At 45.6% G+C, this 21,606-nt stretch overlaps 1 long non-coding RNA gene across 1 annotated transcript; it reads left to right on the top strand.

The window, feature by feature from the left end:
• Window positions 1-627: 627 nt before the first annotated feature.
• LOC139004947 (uncharacterized) lies at window positions 628-21,148 on the top strand. The gene is made up of 3 exons (XR_011470630.1): window positions 628-1,006; window positions 12,114-12,395; window positions 20,744-21,148. It is a non-coding gene; the product is annotated as an uncharacterized lncRNA (long non-coding RNA).
• The last annotated feature ends 458 nt before the right edge of the window (window positions 21,149-21,606 follow it).

Raw genomic sequence — 21,606 nt, 5'->3', positions numbered from 1 at the left:
CGGTCTTTTTTTTTTTTTTTAGTTTTATTCATTTCAAACGGGCCGGATCCGGCCCGTGGGCCGTAGTTTGCCCACGTTTGGTCTAGGGAAAGCTTAATTGGATGGGTGACGCTGATGAGTGGGGATACTACCACCATGACTGGTTCTCGGGCAGAAGGACTTGATATTCTGTATGCTTACACTTTTGGCTGCAAAGGCAGCAGAAAGGGAGGCGATGTACTGTGCTTGCAGGGGAACAAGTGATAAGGAAGAGTCAGACAGATGTGCTCTGTGCCTGACTGGGGCCAAGTCCCAGGAGCAACCCTGGCTAAGCTGTGTGAAATATGCTTGTGATGGATGTGTGCTTGTTGCCATGGGAAACCTAAAAATAATATTTTGTATGATGCCTAGTGAGGTAAGACGTTGACCTTGAGAAACCGTTTTTGGTAGAAAATGTCTAATGTCGATTGCTTTTGCACACTGTAGTGTAGGCAGTTAGCACTCAGGTCAACCACAGCTTTGCATCTGCTGGTTCTGTGCCAACCCCTGAAGCGTCACCTTCATTCATTTTGAAATTGCACTGCATTCTGCGACATGATCACGAGCAAGCGAGATGGCACAGCTGAGGTTAGGAATGGTTAACTGTGTTCCTGTAGTGCACAGCGAAATGCTGGCCGAGCCCCAAGCCTCTCCTAAGTATCTCCATTAATCATTCAGGCTCTCTGTGACATTTCCAGACCAAATGAGGACACACGGCTTTAGGAGAGAAAAGAACACGACCCAGCCTGGGACTTATAATTATTCTCATGAAGAAAAACGCTGCACGTTGCCTCATCCTAATAAAAAAACATTTGAAACCAACTGCTCATCTATCGGTCACTTGTTTTTATTGGAGCATCTTAACAGCGTTAGGGCGATCGGCGCGCTGCAAAATGCACTGGTATCCAGGTCAGGCGAGGCTGTTTTCTTCACCAGGCGCCGCTAATGAAAAGGACGCCAGGGTCTGGATGCTTGGCATTCTCCGTCGGTAAGCACGTTTCAGTTTTGTCTTCCACATGTTTTCCCCTTAATGGAGTTTTAATTTGATTGAAAAGGGTAGTCACTAAAATAGGGTCGGTGATAGCGAGGAAGTATCAAGATGAGGAAGCACAAAAATGGAACAGGAAGTGAAAAAATTTCCAGTGTGATGACTGACAGTTAAAAACGAGAAAGGCTGAGAAAATCTCCCAGAGCTGATAATGGCCTCTGACACAGTAATTACACTAAAAGGGATCGGAACGTGATGGGAGACAGTGGAGTTTGACAATGCTCGGCTCAACATCTCTGAGGGCTTTTTCAGAGCTTTTTTTTTTTTTTTTAAAAAAAAAAGGTCCATAAAGTGAACCTTAGTGCATTCACCAGGTTGAATATTCACAGGGGTGTCATTTTGAGACATTCTCAGACCAAGCAAACGTTACCGGTGTCGCCATCTGACGGGGACAGCTCCTCATCCATTCTGGCTACGTTTTGATGATAAGATCAAACCTAAACACCCCTGTTACCTGGTGCTTTCAGCCACACAGATGCTTGTTAGCATTTGCTTTGTCAATTCCTCTCTTTTCATCCCAGTGCCTTATTTCTCTGAGGCCTACAGGGTTTTTCTGTGGACAATAGCAAAAGCAAACAAAAGAAGAACAATACTGGAGTTAGCAAGGACACTTAGTGTCCAATCTCATCTCTGATGGGTGCTGACATCTGGAGGCTTGGTTATGTATGCTTCTTTATAATCCTTGGGTCATCCCACATGGCTGAGTTAACGTTCTCTCAAAACATGGGAGAATCAGTTTTAGTAACATCATAGTCTTTCTCCTAAGGGTTTAGCATAAAAGATAAAGGCAAGGGACATTTCTGAATATTTTTCTGGAAAGTTATTTCATTTCATGAAAGAAGAGCTGGAGAAGGTACGTGAAACTATCTCAGGAGGTCTGAGTCACTGTTTCTTTTTTTAAAATATATTTTTATTGATTTCAGAGAGGAAAGGAGAGGGCGAGAGAGATAGAAACATCAATGATGAGAGAGAATCATTGATCAGCTCCCTCATGTACGCCCCCTACTGGGGATTGAGCTCGAAACCTGGGCATGTGCCCTTTATTGGAATCAAACCCTGGACCTGTCAGTCCCCAGGCCAACGCTCTATCTACTGAGCCAAACCAGCTAGGGCTGAGCCACTGTTTCTATTGGTAACCTGACTCAGCTTTGTCTGAACGTGGTGGTTGGGATGGAATGAGGTGGCAGGACCGATGGTAGGGTAATGGGAGGACTCTGGAAGGAAGAGGGCCTTTATGCTGCAAGCTGGAAAATGGCATGATATCTTTCATAGCTTCTGCCTGTGGTGACCTTGACCATCATGCCCAGTTCTGCAAAGCATCCTGGCTTCCTGGACACATCCTCACAAACTTACTTTGGCAGGAGGGGAGGCCTTTGCCCCATCATGCACCCCACCCATTTCCAACCCTGGAAGGAACCTTCTCTCTTCTGAGATAAGTGAAGTTGGTCTTATCTTTGTGGAAATAAACAAAGACCAACCCAATGAGAAAAGCAGAGGCTACTTATTCAGAGCTTGCCCTAGCAAGAGAGGCAGCCACCAATACTGTGGTTGGCAGAGACTCAAGGCAGGCAGAGGAGTGGAAGAGCTTCATAGAGGCAAGAGGGGAGGCTCCCGGTGTGCCCTGGTTGGAAGCTGCTAACTGGAACTGGGGTGTCCTGGATGATTGGCTAAGGGAGTATGTTCAGCTTTTCCTGATTGTTCCTAAGTTGGAAGTGGGGACAAATATGAGGGAAGCTTACAGTTATTAATCAAGTCCTAGCCATTTTTGGCCAATTGTTAGAAGGGCTACTGTTTAGCTTCATAGATGGGCTGCTAGAGCTAGTGGTCTGACTTACTACAAGTCTGACTTGCAGATAGGGGTCCGGCTTCCTGAGCTGGTTGCTGCAACTGCTACTGTTATATCTGGTCTGGCCATTGCCCATTTGTATATTTAGTCTCTTTCCTTCATTTTATTGCCCCAAGTATCTCCCGAAAAGGATAACAGATTGAGGACCACCAATAACAAGATGAAGAGTAGAATGAGGTGGAGGAGCCCTGTATTCCCAAACCAAAACATGTGGACGATCAACAGCCCTCTCAGGTCACTTACAAAATTCTGTTCCCATAGATTAAAACACATAGATTCAAAGCCCACAGATTAAAAAAAAAAAAAAAAAAAAAGTCAGTGGCTAGGACTCTGGGAGAGAAGCCACAGAGAGCTGGGTCTGAACTGCCTTTGTTGGGTCTATAGAGAGGTTTCCATGTCTTCCTGCTTGTCCTTGACATGAAATTCATGTCCCTGGTGCTGTACAAAGTGTGGGGAATATAATCGAAAACAAAATACATGCCTAACCTCCCAAATCTCTCCACAAAGGTGGAAAAGAAAACAGTTATATTACTGAATAAGCATTAAACCAGAATGAGAGGAGGATCACAGGCAACCTGCTGAAGGGACTGCAAAGACAAAATAATCTTGCTCTGATGCTGCTACATGGATAAATTGATTACATTAGGTAGGTTTCCACAAGGTGGAGTCAGGTAACAAGTTAGGCCATTGGCTCCCAGGAAACTGGGAGATAGAGTGTTATCTTCCTCAATGATTACATTGCAATGAGGTGGCTCCCAGGTCCTTGAGTTGTAAGACTGGCAAGTGACTTATATGGCCACGAAAAAGATTTAAATACATTTGAAAAGGACAAAGAAATTCTGAAAGAAAAAGGAGAGGTGAGGTAAGCCCTTTCCCTTTCCTCTCACCTGGGAGAATTAAGCCTCTTATTTTTAAACTAGAGGCTTGGTGTATGACATTCATGCACTAGGGGGGAGGGGGAGAGGGGGTCCTCAGCCCAGCCTGTGCCCTCTCACAGCCCGGGGAACAGGCCTAAGCCGGCAGTTGGACATCCCCCGAGGGGTCCTTAGCACTGCCGAGGAGGTGGGAGAGGCTCCTGCCACCACCGCTGTGCTTGCCAGTCGTGAGCCTGGCTTCTGGCTGAGTGGCACTCCCCCTGTGGGAGTGCACTGACCACCAGGAGGCAGCTCCTGTGTTGAGCATCTGCCCCCTGGTAGTCAGTGCGCATCATAGCAACTGATCGTTCTGCCGTTTGGTCAATTTGCATATTAGCCTTTTATTATATAGGATTTATAGTTGCCCTTAGAACAGCCCCACCTGATTCAGGACTCAAGGACTTGGGCAGGTTTGGAGGGACTCCAGGGACCTGCAGCCACCAAGCCTGGCAGGGACACCGGGCTGTGCAGGCAGTTTCCCTTCCAGATGAGGTTCTGTCCTCCCTCTGCTCCTGCAGCCCACAGTGAGGGAAGAGGGCTCCACATTCCTGGCTAGCCAAGCCCTCTTGGGCAAAGGTGGGGGGTTTATAAGGGTTTATGTTCCCCTTTGCTTCTCCCCACTCAGCCTTAACCTCCACCCACCCCCACCCATTCAATGCTCACGTTTTTATCTCTCACCCTGACTCACAAGATAAGGTTTCTATAATAATGGAAATAAGAGCAAAAACAAGCCTCAGGTGGTGAGTCAGAGTCATTCAACAAGCAACTTAGGAAGCCCTGCTCCCAAGGCTGATGCTGGGCTGCAGCAAGAGGTGGGAGAGAGCAGGGACCTGCCAGTGCATCACAGTCCTATTTGCACACACTTTCCCCATTTCCTGCTGTGCAGGCAAGATGCCTCGCCTCGCCTCAGGGTCCTTTTGTAAACAGACTGTTAGCTCCATTTTCTCTAATACTTTTCCTTATTTCTTTAAAGGTATTAAAGGAGAGTGGTCCATGCATCCAATTACCTTGCTGATCTTGCATAACTGGGCAAGCCCAAAGCTCTCCTTCTAATATAGCTTGCCTGAGACATGATCCCATAACTAAGGAACTAGTCGATGAGCAGAGGTGGAGGATCAGGAAAGGGTTCCTCTGGCGGTGGGGCCTTAGGTATTACAGGCTCTACTTTAGGAGGAGGAGGCGGTGGTAAATCCTCCTGGCATTCTGAAGGCTTTTGATCCTCAATATGAAGTGGGCATAGTGCAGCTCGAACAAGAGCCCACATAGTTAATGTTGACAAGGGCACTCGTTTTCCCTGGGCTGATTTCTCTTTAAATTCCTACCTACTTGTTCCCAGAGATCAAGGTCTAATGATCCAGCATCAGGGAACCAGGGATTATCCTATATAATAAAAGGCTAATATGCAAATCGACCAAATGGTGGAACAACTGGTCGCTATGATGAGCACTGACCACCAGGGGGCAGATGCTTAATGTAGGAGCTTTCCCTTGGTGGTCAGTGTGCTCCCACAGGGGGAGCACCGCTCAGCCAGCGGCTGGGCTCATAGCTGGCAAGCACAGCAACAGCAGCGGGAGCCTCTCCCACCTTCATGGCAGCACTAAGGATGTCCAACTGACAGCAATCAGTTGGACATCCCCCAAGGGCTCCTGGACTGCGAGAGGGTGCAGACAGAGCTGAGGGAGCCCCCCTGAGTGCAAGAATTTCATGCGCCAGGCCTCTAGTAAATTATAACAGTCTGCAGCAGGCTCTTTAATTGTTCTTCTATAACCGAGGCACCATTTGCTTTTAATAACTGTTTCAGTAACAAAGAAATCTCTTACTTGGTGAACAGCTGCTGTCCTATTGTGAAACCTTAGCTGAGAAACAATTCCCTTGAACTTGGAAATCCCAAACAAGCTCCAATGACTTATTACACAGTTACTTTCGTTTCCTTCCTCTTTGTTTTCGAGGTTTCCGCCATGTCTCGTTGTGTTCCTTGGTCCTCACAAAGGGCACCACTTTGCCGAGGCTGACCAGCAGACCCTGAGTGACGGATGAATCATTACTCTGACACAACGTTTGCTGTGAAAGAGAGGGCTAAGGGACTGCCTGGCTAAAGGAACCAGACAACCTTGATTGCCTGCCTTGTTAGGCTTTTATTGTAACAGCAGTTTGAGATAAAGTTTATCTTTTAGACACAATCAGTAGGGTAAGTAATCTTGGGAGGGCACATGTGTCTGCAGTGTTCTTTAAGCAAGGACACCCAAAGATTAAGCATAAGGATTCCAGTAAACACCTGGGGGTCTGCACAATGCCAGACTTGTTTGGAAAGGTCAAGGAACAATTAGGGGCACCACCTTCAGCACTCCCCTAAATTGGAATTCCGATAAACAAGATGGGCCGTTTTCAGCACACTCATTTTTTTTCAGAATGTCCTCCTTACAAACTTTCCAACCAAATCCCGTGCTTCCCTACATTGTAATACTATATGTAATACTTTAAACAAGAAAGAATTAAAAAAAAATCCTCTGTGCTCTTCCTATTCATTCTTTCCTTTCCCCAATCCCTGGAAACCACTGGCAAAACTACGGAGACAGTAGAAAGATCAGTGGTTAGATATTGATTTTGAAACTCAGCTATCCCATTCAGCCAAAAAAACCCCAAAAACATTCAATGCCTCTGTAGTCCTAGAGGACACCCTTACTTAGGCTGAGTGGTCTATGGGGAAATTGAGATGGGATGAGGTGGGAGTGAGTGAAGGACAAAGAAGGCAAAGGTAAAAGCGTAACCAAAATAGCTGAAGAAGCTGTGAGCTCAAGAGCTTATGATAACACTAGAAGCCTGGTGCACAAATTCGTGCATGGGTGGGGTCCCACGGCCTGGCCGGTGATCAGGGCTGAGGGGCAAACTGGGACAGGTCAGCGGGGGGGGAGGGATTGTGGAGGTTGACTGTGGGAATGCACTGACCACCAGGGGGCAGCTCCTGCATTGAGCGTCTGCCCCTGGTGGTCAGTGCACATTATAGCTACTGGCTGGTCATCTGGTCATCCGGTCGTAATGGCCGTTTAGGCTTTTATATATATAGATTAGTCTTGCAGCTCATCCTGTATGGATCCCCTCTTCCTTCTCAAGGAGGGGATATCTGCATATCTTTTTGGGACCGGTGCCCTGTTTGGTAGGAGCATTTTAGCACCTGCATCCTCATCTTGTCTCTACTCCTGTTCTAAGTTCTTTTGTCTAGAGACCTTGTTCCTCCAGGACTGGGATCTCACCTTGTCCCCTACAACTTGAGGGCCCCAAAGCCTGCCCTTGAAACCCTGAGCTTGTGGCTACACCCTTATTGCCCACTGTCAGGTTCTCTTTCTATCTCCCAGAGCTTAACCCTGTATCTCTCTCACTGCATGGTCCCCTCCTGAGCTGAGCCCCTGGATGGGCTGGTTCTGCTCCTGACAGGCATGTGCTAAAATCCTAACAGTGGCACAGATGCCCTATTAAGTATAGAAATGTACTTGAGCAGATCTTTAAGACAGAATGAACTGGAATTCAAGAAATCTTTGGAACAAACAGGTAAAGGGAGAAAAACATACCACAAGTATAGGCATTTTAAAAAACAGCTCTTATATCAAGCCACCCCATACCGGTCTTGAATAGATACTGATTACATCAGTAAACAGGAAGTGGGGACCCCAGGAGTCAGATAGCTGGGGAAGGGTAAGAGAGCAACTCACTACAACAATATCTTACTTCACCTTGATTATATGCCTAAAGCAGTGGAGCAGATGCTCAAGAAAATTTGCCATATAATTAAATGAATTGAAAATCTTATGTCTGCCTTTTCAAAGCAGGTTTGTTCATATTGGATTTTAAATTTTACAATGCTTATGGTTTTTTTTTTTTAACTTAAACTGTTTATTCTGAAAAAACTGATACCAGAAAACTTACAAGAATAGTATAATGAACTCCATGTACCCTCTGCCAATTTTAGCCATTTTTATGCATTTGTTTTCTTGCTTTTTTGTGTTGTTGTTAATCCTCACCTGAGGATATTTTTTTCCATTGCTTTTCAGAGAGCAGAGAAGAGGGAAGTGAGGAGGGGAGAGAGGAAGATATCGATGCGAGAGATAGCAATTGGTTGCCTCCTGCCTGCACCCTGACCATGGGCAGGGAGTGAACCTGCAACCGAGGCTTGTGCCCTTGACTGGGAATTGCACCTGAGACCCTTCAGTGAGCAGGCCGACACTCTAACCACTGAGCACACCGGCCAAGGCTGTTTTCTTGATTTTATTCTCTACTCTCTCTCTCCTTTCTCTAATAAGAACAAAGATATTCTCATATCTAAGTACAATTAATCCAAGTCAGACGATTTCACAATGCCACTATATTATGTAACCCAGTGGTTCTCAACCTTCTGGCCCTTTAAATACAGTTCCTCATGTTGTGACCCAAACATAAAATTATTTTCGTTACTACTTCATAATTGTAATGTTGCTACTGTTATGAATCGTAATGTAAATATCTGATATGCAGGATGGTCTTAGGCGACCCCTGTGAAAGGGTCGTTCGACCGCCAAAGGGGTCGCGACCCACAGGTTGAGAACCGCTGATAACCAATTATCCAGTAATATCCTTTATAGCAATTTGTTTTTCTCATCCAGGATTGCACTTTGCATTTAGTTGTCATGTCTTTTTGAAGAGTACAGGCCATTTGTTTTGTAGATTGTTGTTCCATTTTAGCTTTGATTGTTTCCTCATGATTACAGTCAGCTTTCTTTTTGATTAGAATTGGGTTGTTCATTTTGGGCAGGATTTCTACATCGATGATATTGGGTCATTCTTAGTGCATTGCATCAGGGAGCCTATGATGTTGGGTTCCCTCATTATTAGTGATCACTCTGTGAAGGTGATAGCTTCTATGTCTCCACTGCAAAGTTCCCTTTTGTCCCTTTGCAATGAATAAATGAATTGTAGGGATATATTTTGACATGTTTAATAGCCAGTAACCCATTGTATTAAGGTTCTCCAGAGAAACAAACAAACAAATCTATCTATCTATCTATCTATCTATCTATCCATCCTAGAGGCCTGATGCACGAAATTCGTGCAAGAGTAGGCCTTCCTTCCCCCAGCTGCCTGCACCAGGTTCCCTCTGGCACCCGGGACCCGGGCTTTCCTCGCAGCCCCAGCTTCATCTGGAAGGACGTCTGGTCTAATTAGCATATTACGCTTTTATTATTATTGATATAGATATATAGACATACTAGAGGCCTGTTGCACGAAGAGATTCATGCAAGAGGCCTTCCCTTCTCCTGGCTGCTAGCACTGGTTTTCCTCCGGCACCCGGGACCCAGGCCTTTGCTCTGGCCAGACCGTCTTCACTGCTCCAGATTGCCTTCAGTCTTCGCTCCACCACTTGGAGCCTACGTATGCAAATTAACTGCCATCTTTGTTGGGTTAATTTGCGTACTCTCCTGATTGGCTGGTTAGCATAGCGAAGGTATGGTCAATTTACATGTTTGTCTATTATTAGGTAAGATAGATAAGTCTATATAGAAAATAGGGAAATATTAAAATTGATTGATAGATTATAAGAGATTGGCTCATACAGTTATGGAGGTTATCAACTCCATATATCACCTGTAGGGCAGGTGAGGATATGTTTATTGACTATTTTAGAGAAAGGCCAGGGGGAGAGAGAGAAACATTGATTGGTTGCCTCCCATATGGGCTCCAACTGGGGATCAAAACTACAACCTAAATATGTGCCCTGACCAGGAATCACACACGCAGCCTTTTGGTGTACAGGATGACACTCCAACCAAGTGAGCTGAAAAGTCCATGTTTTTTCCAACAAATTGATAAGACACTTTTATCAAATTCTAATTCCCTTATAATTTGGGTTTATTTTGATTATTATATTCTATTCCATTTGTCTGTCTTTTCATGACCTGTATTCATTATAGAGGTTGTATAATATGCTGTGCTATCTGTTGAGAGACAATTGTCTTAGGGTTTCTTGCATTTTTTACATCTTTTGAACTGAAGATACCTTTGTTCTGGGCCTTTTTCAAGGGGTATGTGTGTAGCAAACAGCCTTGTAAGTGAAAGAGTGTCTCCTGAAAGCAAAAGTTATGAAAGATTTGGGCTTCCTCAGCTCAGTTTCTGCCTCTTAATGCAACCCAACTGGCCCTTTGTGTCACCTGTTGGAATTAGGGCTTGGGGAACCCATACAAACAATATCAGGTAGATAACGCTGCCTGGGCCAGGTGGTTCAGTTGATTTGGAGTGCACCAAAAAGGTTGTGGGTTCGATTCTCAGTCAGGGCACATACCAGGTTGCTGGTGCGATTCCTGATCAGAGAGAATACAGGAGGTAATGGATTGATATTTCTCTCTCACATTGATCTCTCAATCTCTCTCTCTCTCTCTCTCTCTCTCTCTTTCTCTCAAATTCACTCTCTCTCACTTTCTCCCCTCCATTCCCCTCTCTCTAAAATCAATAAGCATATCCTCTGTTAAGGATTTAAAAAAGAAAAGAAGGTTGATAATGCTGACACTTTGACTTTACCCAGCATTTCATGTCTCCTACCAGCCATGTAACGGTGCCAGACTAACTTTTAGCTTGCAAGAAGGGTACTATCTCTGATTCTTCCTAGTTCTTGACATCACCTCTTAGGGGAGTCCTTTCTCAATGCTCTTCCTGTTTAGTGTTTCCCTGGTATTCTTGCATGTTTATTTGTACAACTTTAGAATTAGTTAACCCCAAAGTAATTCAATCAAACAAACAGAAATTTGTATTTTTATACGGAGTGTGTTTATTTTTCAGATCAATTTAGGGAGAACATATAACTTCATTGTTAAATGTTCCTCTTTTCTATTCTCATGGTAAATGTTTTAATCCAGGTCTTATCGATTTATACCTGAATTGCAGCTCTTTTTAAAATCAAAACTTGGATTTGTTTTAAATAAGTTGGGGGAAAGCCCTCTTAAACCCTGAAGATGAAAAGCATAGTGGACAAACACATGCTTGACACTTAATAGACCCTAAGCTTCATCTGTAAATGGGTAACAGAACACACCCCACAGGGCTGCTGTGAAGAGGAATAAGTTCATCCATGTGGGTCAGGCATGGTAAGAGCTCAATAACTGGTAGTAATTGTAACTTCGTTATTATAACTATTTTTTTTTGTAACAGGGATATTTTGTTTCATTTATTCAGAAAAATCCCAGCTCTAACCACTCTAATATGTACAAATCTGTATGGTAAGGAAGCCTGCGAGAATTCTTAAAATAATTTGATTAACTGGACACCAACCTAAGGTGATTCATTAATTTGACTATATGATTGTGATCATTTATAAATAAAAAACTCTTTCTCAAGTGTATCTTTTAATTAAAAAGCATTTCACATTCCTCATGGAGGCCACTACTCCATCATTTTTACAGCGAAATGAGAAGGAAAGCCCTGCTTATTCAGGAAAGTGATCATAATGGATGGCTTTGTTCTGTATCAGAACTATTACGGTAGTTCTGAGTCCCCTGTCCTTGGAAATGCTTGGTTCATAGATGAAAACTGATAGGAGACATAGCAATCTTAAGAGCTTTTAACTGGAATTTGGTTATTTGCTCTATTCTAAGGCATATTTTTCAATTCTTATTATTTCATTTGGATATTAAAAGTCATGCCTTTTATGATATAATAAACTACCTGCATGACATGCTAGCCTTTTCTTTACAAAAGCCTAAATCTAAAACGCAGAGGGAGTTCTGGGCTGTTAAGAACAAGCAAGGTAGCCTCCCCAGACGCAGGAACAAAACTGAGGCAAGGCCTGTGTGGGCATTTGGAGCAGCCGGTGGGGTTTGAGGCCTGGTCTCCAAGCCCAGCCCCACCATCCCCTAAATCCTTAAGACCCAATCTAATGGGGGAAGGGAAACCAAGAAGCTAGTTTCACATCAGCTGGTTAGCAGGGGTAAGAAAACCTGATGAACACATTTCTCTGGAAGAAACATGTTTTATGAGGAGTTACGGAGGCGAGCAGGAAAATGGCTGTAACATCAAAGTCAGCCCTGACGGGCGCTCTGGTTTTAAGACTCCGTCTCGCTCAGGATCCCTCTCCCACTCTTGGCAGTTTAGAGGATCAGAAACTGCCGTGATCTGTAGGAGCAGATACACTGCGGTGTGGCCAAGCTCCCGTCTTGTCATGTTAATAGGTTCTCTCTCTTCGGTGCTTTACCTTTCAGAGAAAGCATCCAGGGTATTCACTGGTTCTCTCAGAAGGTTGTAGCTGAAACCACATTTTGTTTTTTCCCAGGTATGGTTTCCAGAGGCCCTTCGAAGTCCACTCTCCATCCATCTCCACTCTGCTCTCTGCCCTAGGGGCCTGGTCTGTCGGAACTGCATCAACGGGCTGCCTTGCTCTGGCTTCTGGTTGGGTTCGGCCAATGGAAGAGGGAGGCCAGGGACACTACTTTCTTCCAGTTGCCGTGAGTGAGCTGCACACCTCCATCGAGGACCCCAGCCCTCTCCTGCAGCCTCGCTGTTCTCTCCGGGTTTCAGAACGGCTCCCTTCCTTTGCCCCCTGAGAGTGACATTGGTAAGGTCTTTTTTAGACCCAGGTGCTTATCCTCATGTTTGGGTACCAGCAGGCTCATCCACACTTTTGCTTATGGTTCCTATAGATTCTCTTCATTGCCCCGTTTGAGTGTGCTCTCTGTCTTCTGCTGGGGCCTGCATTAATTTCCTGCCCTAACCAATCATCACAAACAGGGTGGCTTAAGGCAGAAGAACTGTGTCCTCTTACAGTTCTGGAGTCTAGGCGTCCTCGATCGAAGTGCCAGCTGCTGCAGAGGCGTGCTCTCTCTGAAGGCTCTGGTGGACCTTCTGTCCAGGAATTTCTGTTCCCTTCCCGAGTGCCAGCCGGTTGGCATGCCTTGGCTTGCAGCTGCATCACTCCAGTCTCTGCCTTCCTCATCACATGGCACTCTGCCCTGTGTGTCTGTGTCTATTCTCTTCTTACAGGGACACCTGTCATATTGGATTAAGGGCCACTCTATTCCAGCACAACCTCATCTTAACTCAGTGGTCGGCAAACTCATTAGTCAACAGAGCCAAATATCAACAGTACAACGATTGAAATTTCTTTTGAGAGCCAAATTTTTTAAACTTAAACTATATAGGTAGGTACATTGTTATTAACTTAATTAGGGTACTCCTAAGGCTTAGGAAGAGCCACACTCAAGGGGCCAAAGAGCCGCATGTGGTTTGCGAGCCGCAGTTTGCCCACCATGGTCTTAACTTGATTACATCAGGAAAGACCCTATTTCCAAATAAGGTTACATTCACAAGTGCCAGGGGTTAGGACTGCACACAATTTTTGGGGGTGGGGAGGGGACAATTCAGTCACAATAAGGCTTGACTAATGTAGTGTCTTAAGGGGGCTTTTCTCTCCCTCCAGGTTCCCATGCCCCCAAATCTCCCTCCACTGGTCCTTCCTGCCTCGCCCTCTTCAAGTTGCTTTCCTACTTGATTTCCCAATTACTTCATGTCCCCCTGAAAATTCTTCTTTCTGTCCTGGTCCTATTGCCATCACTCTCGTTTTAAGGCATTCATTTGCTTTGCCCTGTCCGGTTGCCTGACTAACTCTTACCCCACCTCCAAGACCTGAGCCCATTGTCCATTCTCTGCTAACAGTTATCAGAGCAGACATGGCTGACATGTGGTATACAATGAAAATGAAAAGAAGGAATTTTGTTTGGTGAATAGGGATAAGACTGTTTCTTCTTGTCTTTCTTTGAGCCAAACTGACGACAACTGCCAGGAAGCAAAATCTCAATGGATTAAGAACATGCTCAACAGAACGGCAGTTTATTTTACACATTAGAATAAAAGGAGCCATAAGGAGTGTTCCCTGAAAATCATTGGTGGTAGATTAAGGGGGCAGAAGAAAGCAAAGCAGGCAATTCTCTGAGATTGGATAAAGAGTAAAATGAAGAGACAAATACTTCTTTTACATTGGCAGGTACAGGACAGCTAACAATGAACATGTACAGCACATAGAGCTGGTATGTGGGAAACAAGATAACCACAAGGGGTTCTGTGGTCCCCTGCTCCAGTGGGAGATTGTGTCCTGAGGGGTCTGAAAAAAAGGGGATTACTCTGATGTTCCAAAGGTATATTGCTGTAGAGGCACAAAGACAATAGACAGGCTCATTTAAGGTAAAGATTGACCTTTGTCAAGGAAGATACCGGCCTAGGACATGACTACCTTCCATGACTCACTTTTAGTTAAGAAGGTGTTTTTTTTGTTTTGTTTTTGTTTTTTAAATTTTATTAATTTGCAAGAGAGGAAGGGGGAGGGAGGGAAAGGGGGCGGGGGGAGAAACATCGACTTCTTGTTCTGCTTATTTATGCATTTATTGGTTGATTCTTGTGTGTGCCCTGACCAGGGATTGAACCTGCAACCTTGGTGTATCAGGATGATGCTCCAACCAATGAGCTACCTGGCTAGGGCAGTTAAGAAGTTTTAATTTCAGACCATCCTATGTGGTTACTTTAGGTCTCTGTGCTGTGAGGCTGCCATGCAGGCCTCCCCTGAGCTTGTCAGGGTCCGTATGTGGCCCCTTTGCCCACACTGTCCTGTGCACACACACTGAGCATGCCTCTGGAAGCACTGCTACGGGCACAGCCTTCCATTGGCCACGAGGGGAACTGGCTTTAGAACGAGACAAGAATAGTGTGGATGGAGAAAAACTGGAAGGAGAGGAAAAGCCTGAAAGAACTGGGTTGCTGCTGACACTGTAGAACAGCTGGATCGACCAGCCCGGAAGGCTATCACGCCTTCGGACTTTCAACTATGTAACTTAAAACAGTGTTCATGTCACTTAAATTGGTCTCGGTTGGGGTTTCTGTTACTTGCAGCCAAAGGCAAGTAAGTACATGACTGGGGCTTTTCCTGTTTCTATGTGACTAAGCAGACAGGAAAAAATGAAACACCAATCAGAAAACAAGTGTCCTGGATGCAAGGTGGCCGCATGGGATCCTGAGGCTGCCTGGTTCTCAGTGAGGAAGGTGATGGGGACCACGTTTCCTCTTCCAGATCCCCGGGTCTTCAGCCCCATGGCCTGTGTGCACCGCGTGCCGCACTCTGGCTTACGGCCTGAGACCCTGAGGGAAGGAGAGCGGGTGGCCGGCTGGCCTCTGTGGGGCCCAACAGACGGCTTTGGGTTTGGGAAGGACAGGTTGGCAAGCTACCCCTGGAGGGAAAGGCAGCTTCCCCAAGCATTTGAGCAAACTGTTGGGAAGAGTAGAGACGGAAAGCATGTTTAATATAAAGAAGGCTGCACTGGGACTTGTGGATAGAGATGAGAACGAAATATAAACATTTACATTTACTTCCTCCTTAAGCTCACTAAATGACAGCGAAGATGGTAAAATATATTCTTTTAAATGTATAAGCCCACAAGAATTGGAGAGGAGACAATATTGACAATTTTGGAAGCCAAAAAGCAGTGGTAAGTAACTTAACTGATTTCAAAAAACTGGATCAAAAGCTTGTTTTATAGGCAAGCCATAAAACAAGTCAGATTGCACGTGCGCACACGCGCGCGCATACACACACACACACACACACACACACACACACACACCTTGGGATCAGCAGACTGGTACCTGAGGAAGCAGGGGGAAGGTGGAGCAACAAGCAGGGATTTGATCCTTAAAGGCCCTCCTGCCCCTGCACAGTTGAGAGCTTTTCCTGCCCCACCACCCCGGTGGCAGCCAGTCTTTGGGGAGGGTAAAACCCAGGGTCTCCGGCTCAGGAGGCAGCTGGCACCATTGGGGGCAGGGTACTAGATGGCAAACAGAGTGTAAGCGAAGCTTTACACCCTGAATGCTAAGCTCTTCCTCCTCCTCCCCCACCTGGAGCTCAGGACAGTCATCCTTTCATCCTCCCGTCTGGATTAGCTGAAGGGAATCGGATCTAAAAGTGCCACCTTCCGGGCCTGTGCATAGAGATTCCAAGTGGCTTTTTAGACCCCTCGTCTTCACTATGAGCAGACAGCCAAGAATCATAGGACACTGGAGGAAATGCACTATTTGGAAAAACAGAGTAAGAAACAAACAAGCCAGAAAAAGAGCAACTTGGAGGGAATAGAGACTATACAAAGCACCCATAGGAATAGTGTAAAAGTTAGACTAGAGGATGCTGTCATCAGGAAATAGGAGCTGGGTACTGCCATAAGTAACAGTTCAGAATTAAAAAGACTCTGGATTAGAGACATGATGGTAGAAACTTAAAAAATACATTAGAGAGTTTGGAAAATAAGTTGAAGAAACCTCAAAAGTAAAACAAAAATAATAAATTAGGAGAGAAAGGATAAGAAAATTAGAGGGCTGTTCAGGTGTGAATAACATCTAAATAACAGGGAGTTCTAGAGAGAACAGGAAATGGAAGAGACAGAGTTTTTTAAAATTCATGAAAATGGCCCAGGCTCAAAGGACATGAGTTCCCAAATAAAAAGGCCCACTGAGCGTTCAGCAAAGTAGACAAAATGGACCCACACCAACATACATCACCATGAAATTTCAATTACTAGAAGCCAAGAAGCGACCTGACCAGCTTCTAGAGAAAAAAAGTTTTCATACAAAAGGTTGATAGTCAGAATGTCTTGGGCTTTCAATAGTGACACTGAAAGCTAAGAGATGATGGCTTTCACAATTCCCGGGGAAAATGGCATTCAGCGGGAATTCTATACCCATGTCAATCAAAGGCGAAGGGAGAATAAAAGCATTTTTATGCATTCACGACCCTAGAAAAAATTTACCTCCCATGTTCCATTTCCCAGGGAGATATTACAGAAAAGTGTACAACCAAAAACCCACAAAAGGAATGAATCAAGAAAAAAAGGTGACATAGAAGAGACCAGTGGTCAGCAAACTCATTAGTCAACAGAGCCAAATATCAACAGTACAACCATTGAAATTTCTTTTGAGAGCCAAATTTTTTAAATTTAAACTATATAGGTAGGTACATTGTTATTAACTTAATTAGGGTACTCCTAAGCTGGCCTTTGCTAAAAATGTCCTCATCTACATTAATAAAAGACAAACATGCAAATTGACCATACCTTTGCTATGCCTTAAGCAATGCCCACCAGCCAATCAGAGCAACTATATGCAAATTAACCCAACCAAGATGGCGGCCGGCAGCCATGGAGCTGAAGCGAGCAGGAGGGTTGGTTGCCCCAGTGATGGAGGAAGCCAAGCTTCCCACCTGCCGCCGCTGGCTCTGAGCTCCACTCAAGGCAACAAAGTTTCAATTATAGAAGATAAATAAACCCCAGATACCTGCTTTCAGCTGGCTGTGGCCATGGAGCTGGAGCGAGCAGGAGGCTTAGGTTGCCCTTGGCGATGGAGGAAGCCAAGCTTCCCGTCCCGCCCTGGCTGGCTCTGAGCTCCACTCAAGGCTACAAAGTTTCAATTATAGAAGGTAAATAAATCCCAAAAGAAAAAAAAGAAAAAAGAAAAAAAGGAAAGGCTGGGAGCTTCCGTCGCCGGGGGGCTTGGCCAGCCTGAAAATGGCCCTCAGCCCCTCACCCAGACTGGCCAGGCACCCCAGTGGGGACCCCCCACCCTAAAGGGGGTGTGGCCAGCCTGCAAACAGCCATCAGCCCCTCACCCAGGCTGGCCAGGCACCCCAGCGGGACCCCCACCCTGATCCAGGACACCCTTCAGGGCAAAGCAGCTGGCCCCGACCCGTGCACCAGGCCTCTATCCTATATAATAAAAGGGTAATATGCAAATTGACCCTAACAGCAGAACGACTGGGAATGACTGGTCACTATGACATACACTGACCACCAGGGGGCAGATGCTCAATGCAGGAGCTGTCCCCTAGTGGTCAGTGCGCTCCCACAGGGGGAGCTCTACTCAGTCACAAGCCAGGCTGATGGCTGCCAGCACAGCGGTGGTGGCGGGAGCCTCTCCCACCTCCTCAGCAGCGCTAAGGATGTCCAACTGCAGCTTAGTCTGCTCCCTGCTGGCAAGTGGACATCCCCCGAGGGCTGCCGGGCTGCCAGAAAGATATCTGACTGCCAGCTTAGGCCCAATCCCCCGGGGAACGGGCCTACGCCAGCAGGTGGACATCCCCTGAGGGGTCCCAGACTGCAAGAGGGCACAGGCCGGGCTGAGGGACCCCCCCCGAGTGCACAAATTTTTGTGCACCGGGCCTCTAGTTTTATAATAATAAAGCCATCAACACAAAAGAATTACAATTCTTAAATTGATGACAAAAATACCTGTAGTATTTGCAGCTGGTTGGAAAAATACAGGTAACTTTATGCTTCGAGTAGGTACTTTTGTCACCCGCATGCGATTTGTGGACACGACTGGCACTAACCACTGCACATGAGACTGCTGACTGACTGGCTCACTCAACTGGTGCATGAATCGCGCACACCTCCCCCGTGCTGTGTATCCCACGGCCTGCCTGTGCCGCGTCTGCCGTCGCCCAACCGACCGCCCCCCCCCACTTCTTCTAACGCCACTTCTTCATAATAGACTCACCCAGGCCGAAAACCAACTTCTGCACATGGGCCACGAAGTTTCAATCGCACTGTAAGTGCACGCCTGCATGTGGTATTTTGTGGAAGAGCCACACTCAAGGGGCCAAAGAGCCTCATGTAGCTCGTGAGCCGCGGTTTGCCGACCACTGGGATAGACAATGCAGGAGGTGACAAAGTAGAGAGGTAAAGGAAACCCCAAGAAGGATCCTCCTGGCCTTTAGAAGGTTCTAGACGGAACCTCTTTAAAAGTGATGAAATGACCTCCCCTAAGCCCCCAGTCTTTAAAACCCTCAAAACAAAAGTCCCAACAAGTGGTCTCTCTAACCTCCCTAACAGGCGTGCACCTCCTAACCTCCAAGGGACCCCAGGAGACTTGTAACCAGGAAGCAATGGGCAGTAGCAACTCCTCCAGGGCTAACCCCGGGACCTGTCCTCAAGGCCCCCCCCCCTGTTCTCTGACTTTGTGAGCCAAAGCAGCCCAGCCTACACTCATTTCCCTGCCTAGTCGCTTTCCTGTTGCTTCGTTTAGCCTAAACCCTTCCTTGTTTCAGCTTTAATAAACATCTCTAATAAAAAAAATGGTTGAATGAATGAAATGGATAGAACAGTTAGTGTCTGTGATCATACTGAGAGAAGATTTCCTACACCAAGGGAGATTTGGAGGTTGAATTAGTAAAAATGTGTAGAAAGTAAGCAAAATTGTAAAAGAATGCCAGGGAAACCAAACTACAGTATTGTGCAGAGAAGAAAAAAGTTGTAGTACACTATGTGGCTTATGTGAAAATAGAGCTTACAGGAGCATAATAATGTGACAGTGAATATTAATCTAACAAAAATCACTATATAGCTATATTGGGGAACGGGGACCCGCCCCTCCCCACACAAACAAGTCTGCATTTATTTGTAACTGGTGTAAACGGCAGCTGTGCGCAAAGAACCAAATTCTCACCCTCGATAGTAGGAAGTTAATACGGAAAGTTTAAAACTGGAGACCAACAAGTAGTTTTAGAAGAAGGCTACTTAGAGATCAACAATCAGATGAAACAATTCAAAGTGGTTCCTAGAGAGAAGGAATTGGGCGGGGCAGGGGAGATGGAGAGCTGCTCTTTTTCAAAATAAGTCCTGTAGAGATCTTTGCCTTCTAGATTTTGCATATACAGATTTGATCAAAACACTGATGCAATTAATTTAAGAAATATACTACATCAGTGGTTCTCAACCTTCCTAATGCCGCTCCCCTTTAATACAGTTCCTCATGTTGTGGTGACCCCCAATTTCATTGTTACAAATTGAACATAATTAAAGCATAGTGATTAATCACAAAAACAACATGTAATTATGTGTTTTCCGATGGTCTTAGGCGACCCCTGTGAAAGGGTCGTTCGACCCCCAAAGGGGTCGCGACCCACAGGTTGAGAACCACTGTACTACATTAAATATAGAGTATTTGAAAGAATGGATTGAGTTGGACAAACATTTTGATTCGGGTGGGTGTGGAGAAATTTCATGCACCCAAAGCTCTAGTGAGAAGCTGACTGGAGCCTGAGGTAGCAGGTGACCAGCCACTCGGCATGCGATCTTGCCCAGCCGTTGGTTAAGGGCACCTGCTCTGCAAGCCTCGCGCTCCACCATGTACTGTGCCTTTGCACCTCACTGGGTGCTCTGGAGAGGAACAAAGAGGGGCCAGCAGGATGCTCTTTCCTATCTCTGCTGCCAAACCACATTGCTGAGGGTGCACCATTCTTTGTGGTGTGTGTGTGTGTGTGTGTGTGTGTTTAGTTGCAAGTAGGTAGAAATGTCAGAGACCTGTCGAAAAGTTTCATTTAATCTCTATTAAATGCTATATTCAACTGATATTTGATTTTGATTCACATGAATTTCAACCTTCAGCTTAAATGTGGGAAACATGGAGGTCAACATCTACATCTAAAGGCTTCCTGGGCCCAGGGCTGGTGCTGCTGGTGCGGCGATTGGAGGAGTCGGGTGAGGAAGGGGATGGTCGAGAAGAGGGCTTGCTGGGTTCAGGAGAACTCCTGGAGGGAGTTCCAGCAAACGGAGGGATGTCCAACCTGTTGGTAATCGGTTATCTTTCCAGGGCAGAGATGGGAGCCCAACTCAGGCCAGGAGGGAATCTCATCACATTTTACTTCCCAATAAAATGGGGTCCAAGCAGGGCATGTGTACATAGTACTCACACTTCCTCTGTGCAGAGGTCTTGGCTGGCATACCTTGCTGGAGAAAATGATCTAAACATTACACACATCTGTACCAGGGTCCCAGGCACCACTGAGGTCTGCTTAGGAGACCCCCAATATAATATTTTTCTCCAGCTCAAAGTCAACATGCTCACTCAATTAAATTAATATCCTTGTTTCCATAGATTCCTTCAGCAGATCACATGCGGATGTGGACAGATGAAAGAGCAAAGGCCCACAAGGAAGGGCAAGGATGTGAGAAGGCTTTACACTTTACGGAGATGTGACCACCAGCATCTCATTATGCTTGTTATTAACCACAGCACCACGGAAATCCAAACCTTGCTTTGGAGAAATTTATATCTAAATTTCACATTCTGAAAAATATACAGGAAAGGAAATATGCCTGTACTTAGCTCGATCACCATACTTATTATGCCAGTCATCACAGCACTGAGCGACTCATGATGCTTCAGAAAATGCATTTTCCCAATAAAGATTCACCTGGGTTGATGGGAGGCAGGAGTTCCCACGTAAAGTGCTTCGTTTTGAAGGGCTGTCTTCCATGACCCAGGCCTCATTTCCAATCACTGACTAGATCAGCCGTGGGCAAACTACGGCCCGTTTGAAATGAATAAAACTAAAAAAAAAAAAGACTGTACCCTTTTATGTAATGATGTTTACTTTGAATTTATATTAGTTCACACAAACACTCCGTTCATGCTTTTGTTCCGGCCCACCGGTCCAGTTTAAGAACCCATTATGGCCCTCGAGTCAAAAAGTTTGCCCACCCCTGGACTAGATCTAAAGTTGTCTTTCCAGAAAGGCACATATTCCTAACCACAGTGTTCACCTCATGTTTTTGCAGTTTTTATTTTGGTTTCACACATGATTTCGAATGCCGTGGTTTTGAGCCGTGGCTACTTCTTAGAATCCCTGGGAGCACTTAGGAAAAAAACAGCTGCCCAGCTGCAACCCCAGAGCTCTGATTCCAGGCATGAGGGTGAGGCCCAGGCATTGGAGTTAGAGCTCCTCAGATGGTTTTAAT

Source organism: Myotis yumanensis, unplaced genomic scaffold (assembly GCF_028538775.1).
Source record: "Myotis yumanensis isolate MYYU_CA2020_CCGP unplaced genomic scaffold, mMyoYum1.0.hap1 SCAF_3, whole genome shotgun sequence".
Lineage (NCBI taxonomy): Eukaryota > Metazoa > Chordata > Mammalia > Chiroptera > Vespertilionidae > Myotis > Myotis yumanensis.
Note: the sequence above shows the minus strand (reverse complement) of the source record. Positions and strands in the feature narration are given on the sequence as shown.